This window comes from Drosophila novamexicana, unplaced genomic scaffold, assembly GCF_003285875.2.
Source record: "Drosophila novamexicana strain 15010-1031.04,08,12 unplaced genomic scaffold, DnovRS2.1 tig00001768-arrow-arrow-pilon, whole genome shotgun sequence".
NCBI classification, from domain to species: Eukaryota; Metazoa; Arthropoda; class Insecta; order Diptera; family Drosophilidae; genus Drosophila; species Drosophila novamexicana.
Genome location: NW_020824889.1, coordinates 280386 through 286385, shown reverse-complemented (window position 1 = coordinate 286385; position 6000 = coordinate 280386).

The following is a 6000-nucleotide window of genomic DNA, read 5'->3' as shown; positions in this document are numbered from 1 at the left end:
TATCCTTCAATGCGTTTTCATTTTGCATTAGAGTATTTATGTATGTTTAAGAAAATTAAAATTGTAAATTGAAATTAAATATTTTAAAAATAAGATTGAAATTAATATTGTAAGAAAAATAGAAATAAAATTTAAAATTTATAAGTGCGTTTTGGGATTATTGGGGACGACTGTAATTATTTATTCAATTTATTTTAGTAATCCCCTTGTGTGCAATGTTTTAGCTTGTTTCATTTTCTTCTTTTTTTTTTTTTTTTTTTTTTTTTTTTTTTTTTGTTATGGTTTATTTGTTATTATTTTTGGTTTTATTTTGTTATTGGTTGTTGTTTTGGTTTAGGTCCCGGTTTTGTTGGTAGTGTTTCCTTTGGTTCACTATGTTTTCCATTCCAGGTTCCTGTATGGCATAAGTTTGGTTTGCTGCGCTCACTGGTATGAAGTTTTGAGCGATGGGTACACTATATCCTAGTTGTGCTGGCCAAGGGGCACCGTATTGGTATGTTGGGACATATGGGCTTATGTTGTCCCTGTTTGGTCTTGTCAGTGGGTTGTATTGTGAGCTCTGCCTTTCTGGCTGGTTGTAAGTAATGCTAGTCATAGCGTTTCTGTATATTGGTTCATTGGTCCAGTTAAGGGATTCTAGTGCTTGTGTGGCTCGTTTTGTGAAGCTATTGGAGTGTTTCCTGAATACCTCCCTATAGACTGGGCAGCCTTTGTAGGTAGCAACATGGTTATCTCCACAGTTAGCACATTTGCCATTTACATGTCTTGGCTTGGTGCATTCACTGGATGGGTGAGATCCAGCGCATTTGAAGCAAGTGGGGGTTTTGTACTTGCAGTTTTCATAGAGGTGTCCGAAGCGTTGGCAATTATGGCATTGCTGAATTTTATTGGGGCGAGTTGGCTGTTCAATTTGAACTTTGTATGTTCCTAGTGTGGTGATTTTAAGGATGTCCTTGTTGTTGTTGCTAGCATTATGGTCTGTAAGCAGTTCCACTTTGAAGGAGTTAGTTGGGGATTTGGAGATATATCCAATTATGTTGTTTACATGACATGCAGTGTAGCCTAGTGCAGCCAGTTGTTCTATGATCCAATTATGGGGTGTGGATGAGTGTAATCCTTTTATAATGATTTTATATTTGGATTCAGTTTTGTTGTGGGTGCGAGCATTGCAGTTAAGTTCTGCAAAGAGTTCTAGCAATTCTTTTTGCTTCTTGATTGTTTCGCATTCAAAGATTATTCCTTTTCCAGCATTGGCACTGGTGGTAAAGGATCCTATTCCAATGGTGTCTATTGCCTTTTGGATTAGTTTATTGGCATCCTTAGTTTCTGGTACCAGTACTCGATATGGCTTTTGTTCGTTTGGGGCCAGATTTTCGTTGGATTCTGCTTGGTTGTTGGTTTCATCAGATATTATTGATACTTCTTCTTCAGAGTCTGTATCTGTGTTTGAGTTGGTACTTGGACTTTTGTTTGTTGTTGCTAGTTTGGGTATATTGTTGTTGTTGTCGTTGTTCAGGCCTAGGGTGGCTGGGCTTCTGGTGACTGGTGTCGATTTTGGTATTGTTTTATATATTTGGGATTGTTGTTGAATTTCCTCAAGCACCTTTTGAGCCTGGTCAGAATTTGGTGGACATATTTGCTTGTTTGCAATTATGATGGCCTTTTCTGGTGGCGAGCTTGTGGGTGTTATTTCTTTGGCCTTATTTTTGGCAGGCGTAGATTTCCTTTTTATTTGTTTGCTCATTTTGGCTGGAGCTGTTTTTTTTTTGAGAAGAGATTGGGGAAAGAAAAAAATAAAAATAAAAAGAATAGGAAAGATAATAACTGGTAAGTTATGATTGTTTTGTTGGTGTTAAGTATGCATAACGGTTGTAGGCATCGGGTTGGTGGATGCTGTAAGAGAAGTGGGCTCTAGTGTGCTTAAAGGAAAGACTGGTTTGATTTTAAGTTATAATACATATGTATATGTATTTATTTATTCGTTATTTATTCATTATTTAATTTTTATTTCTTAGTTCTTACAGGTAAGTATTTGTTAGTTAGGTATTTGTTAATTTATTTATATGTGTATTTTGATGTTTATTTATATTTATTTATTCGTTATTTATTCATTATTTCATTTTGTTTCTTAGTTCTTACAGGTAAGTATTTGTTAGTTAGGTATTTGTTAATTTATTTATATGTGTATTTTGATGTTTATTTATATTTTTTTATTCGTTATTTATTCATTATTTCATTTTGTTTCTTAGTTCTTACAGGTAAGTATTTGTTATATTTAGGTATTTGTTAATTTATTTATATGGGTATTTTGATGTTTATTTGTATTTATTTATTAGTTATTTATTCATTGTTTCATTTTATTTCTAAGTTCTTACAGTTAAGTATTTGTTAGAGTTAGGTATTTGTTAATTTATTTATATGTGTATTTTGATGCTTATTTATATTTATTTATTCATTATTTATTCATTATTTCATTTTGTTTCTTAGTTCTTACAGGTAAGTATTTGTTACAGTTGAGTATTTGTTAATTTATTTATGTGTGTATTTTGATGTTTAGTTGGTTAGTTGTTGGTTCGTTTGTTTATTTCTTTACTAAGGTATTTGTCCAGGATTTCCTCTTTTCGTTCACTTTGTTCGTAGAGTTGCATTGCTGTCAGGTATTCCATTACGGCTTTTGCGTCTATGAGTTCTCTGGCAGGCATATTTTTGGGTCTTAGTGAGAACGTGTGTGTAGTGGTGTTGTCCTCTGGTTTGTTTTCCTGTGTTTTTGGTGAGTTGGGCGGAGACTCATAATTTTGGAGCGCTTCCTTATAGCTTGGGCATCCTCTATAAGTGGCAATATGGTTTCCACCGCAGTTTGCGCATTTGCCCTCGATGTGTCTGGGTTTTGGGCATTCTGTTGAGTGGTGTTTACCTGCGCATTTGTAGCAGATGAATTCCCGGTTTCTGCAGTCTTCAATTTTGTGGTCGAATTTTTGGCATTTGTGGCATTGGTTTATGGTGATGGTGTGTGGAATGCATTTTTCAATTTTTACAATGTAGGTGCCAATTCTGTTTATGTCCATTATTTCGTTGTTGTTTGTTTTGTGTTCGAGGTCGACTCGAAAAGAATTTGTTGGGGCTTGTGATGTTTGGCCAATTATGTTTTTGGCATATAAAACTGTGTGTCCGTGTGCTGCAAGCTTGCATTTTATCCAGTCTGGGGCTGTGGTGGGATGGAGCCCTTTTATAATGATTCTGTATCTTTTTGGCTCCTGCAGACTGTTTATGACATATGTATTGCTATATAGTTTGGTGCAGAATGTTAATAGGTCCTTGTGGTTTGCCATGGTATCGCATTGGAATCTTATGCCGTCATTTTTTGTGGTAGTGGTGTGAAAACTGGTTTCACCCACTTCTATTTCTGCCATTCTTATGAGTTTACCCGCGTTTTTAACATTTGGGACTATTATATATGGTGCTGGGGTGTTTTGGTCGCCGGTTGCGCTCATGTTGGCTGAGCTGTTTAATTGGAATAGAGATGGTAAAGATTTGTATTAGTATAAAGATAATGTTATATCATTGATGTTCATGAACAGGTAAGTTGTGATAGTTTTAACAGGTAAGTTGTGATAATCTTAACAGGTAAGTTGTGCTAATTTTTACAGGTAAGTTGTGCTAATTTTAACAGGTAAGTTGTTTTGGTTTTGTATATATTTTTGGTTAGTTTAAGTTTTAGTTTGTTTCTAAGTGCTTTGGTTGGATAAGCTGTGGTATTTGTTTAAAGAGAGACTTATTTGTCTTTGTTTGTGGACAGGTGAGTCTCTTTTTATGGGTATTTGAGTACTTATTGGCATCTAACTTGGTGGATGCAAGAGAATGGCTAAGGGATAGGTGGCATCTGACTTTGGAGGATGCAGCTTTTATTTATTTGTGTGACAGGTTGGTCAGGCGTTGAGGTGTGTTGAGATGTTTTAATTTATTTTGGTTTATTTTCCGTTTTTTGTTTTGTATTTATTTGGTTATAGGTTTTAATATTGGTATTATTTAGTTAGGTTGCGTTTAATTTATTTGTTAATTTATTGGTCACTGTGTTTTGTTTTTCACTTATTATGGGGTTTATTGTATATTGTTATATGCACAGCGCAAGAGCGGACACGGTGTTTTACCCAGAGATGGTTATATGATTGTAAATACTTAGGTGTAAGAATTGTATTATAAAAATTTGTAATATAAGGGTTGTAGTATTATAATATAGGGTTATTAATTAATTCGCTTGGCTGTGCCAAGCATTGATGGGCTTCTTTATGCTATAGATATCGATGATCGCCTAGCAAGATGTTAGCATAAGAAGAAGTCTGAATGTAACATTGTTGTGTGTTGACTATGGCTCATGCTGGCCGGGCTTGTAATTAATTTTGGAGACGTGGCTATTTAATTTGGGTATATGGACAGGAAATTACTTCACGGTATAAAAACCCATTTTTGTACAGACTGATGTGAGCATTTGTCCAGAGATTAGTGTACGCATATGTGTATGAATACAATTAGTTCATAATCTAGGGTTTGACAGCTCATGTTCACACGCTTGGTGATGGCCTGCAGACTGGTGTACATGATGTGTACAAATGGATTGGTATATAAATTTGGAATTTATAATATCAGCTATACACATGGCATTGGCCATCAGACTGGTGTACATAATGTGTACACATGAATTGGTATATAAATTTGGAGCTTAACAACATTATTTGGGAATACTAACTATGGCCAGCAGACTGATGTACATAATGTGTACAAATGAATTGGTATATAAATTTGGAATTTAACAATATTGTTTAGGAATACTTGGCAATGGCCAGCGGACTGGTGCACATAGTGCTTACAAATACAATTGGTATTTAAATTTGGAATTTGCAATATTGATTAGAAGACTTGGTAATGGCCATTAGGCTGGTGCACTTAGTGCATTCGAATACAATTGGTATTTGGAATTAACAAAATTGGCTATAATCATGGCATTGGCCATCAGACTGGTGGACATAGTGTGTACAAATATGATTGGTATTTAAATTTGGAATTTAACAATATTGTTTAGGAATACTTGGCATTGGCCATCAGACTGGTGTACATAGTGTGTACAAATATAATTGGTATTTTGGAATTTAACAATATTGTTTAGGAATACTTGGCAATGGCCAGCGGACTGGTGTACATAGTGCTCACAAATACAATTGGTATTTGGAATTAATAATATTGTTTATAAACATGGCATTGGCCACCTGACTGGTGTATATGCATGAGTATAAATACAGTTGATTTAGAATTTGGAATTTTTAAATTTGACATATTGTTTGGAAAGCTTGGCATTGGCCACTAGGAGACATGGATTTGAATTAACAATCTTAAGCATACTAGTCTGACTATCTTCCCAATTTGGGAACCTATTTGTATTTATGTTTAAGATTGGAGTCCTTTGGGCGGTTGGCACTGGCACAGTCGAATCGGAGGCTGGCATCAGATGTTCACCGTTGGAGCACTGGGTATTGACACAGTATGAAAGTGCGTACATTTTACACACATGCATAAAACTGATCAGCGGCGGGCAAATATATCCATATTTGAAATTACTGCTGGTCGTTGATGGCAATATATGCTGCTCTATAGGACAATCTAAATGCTTTCAAACGAGGTGATTAATGGTTCATGAAATGTAAGTAGTGTTGGGCAAAGAGTCCCAACTTAGACTAACCTGGTGGTCCTTAGCGATTCCCCGGAGTTGTTATGGGTTACTAATGCGGTGATTCCAAATTTGGGATTGTGGACAGTTGCAAGCGGTGGTTTGCTGGATCAGGTCCTTAGCAAATCCACGCAGTTGTTATGGGTTATTAATGCGGTGATTCCAAATTTGGGATTGTGGACAGTTGCAAGCGATGGTTTGCTGGATCTTGGGTGAGAGAAATAGATTACTATTTTGGCTTGGCACAGTGTAAATCGGTTGTGCAGTTATTGGCTCTTGTT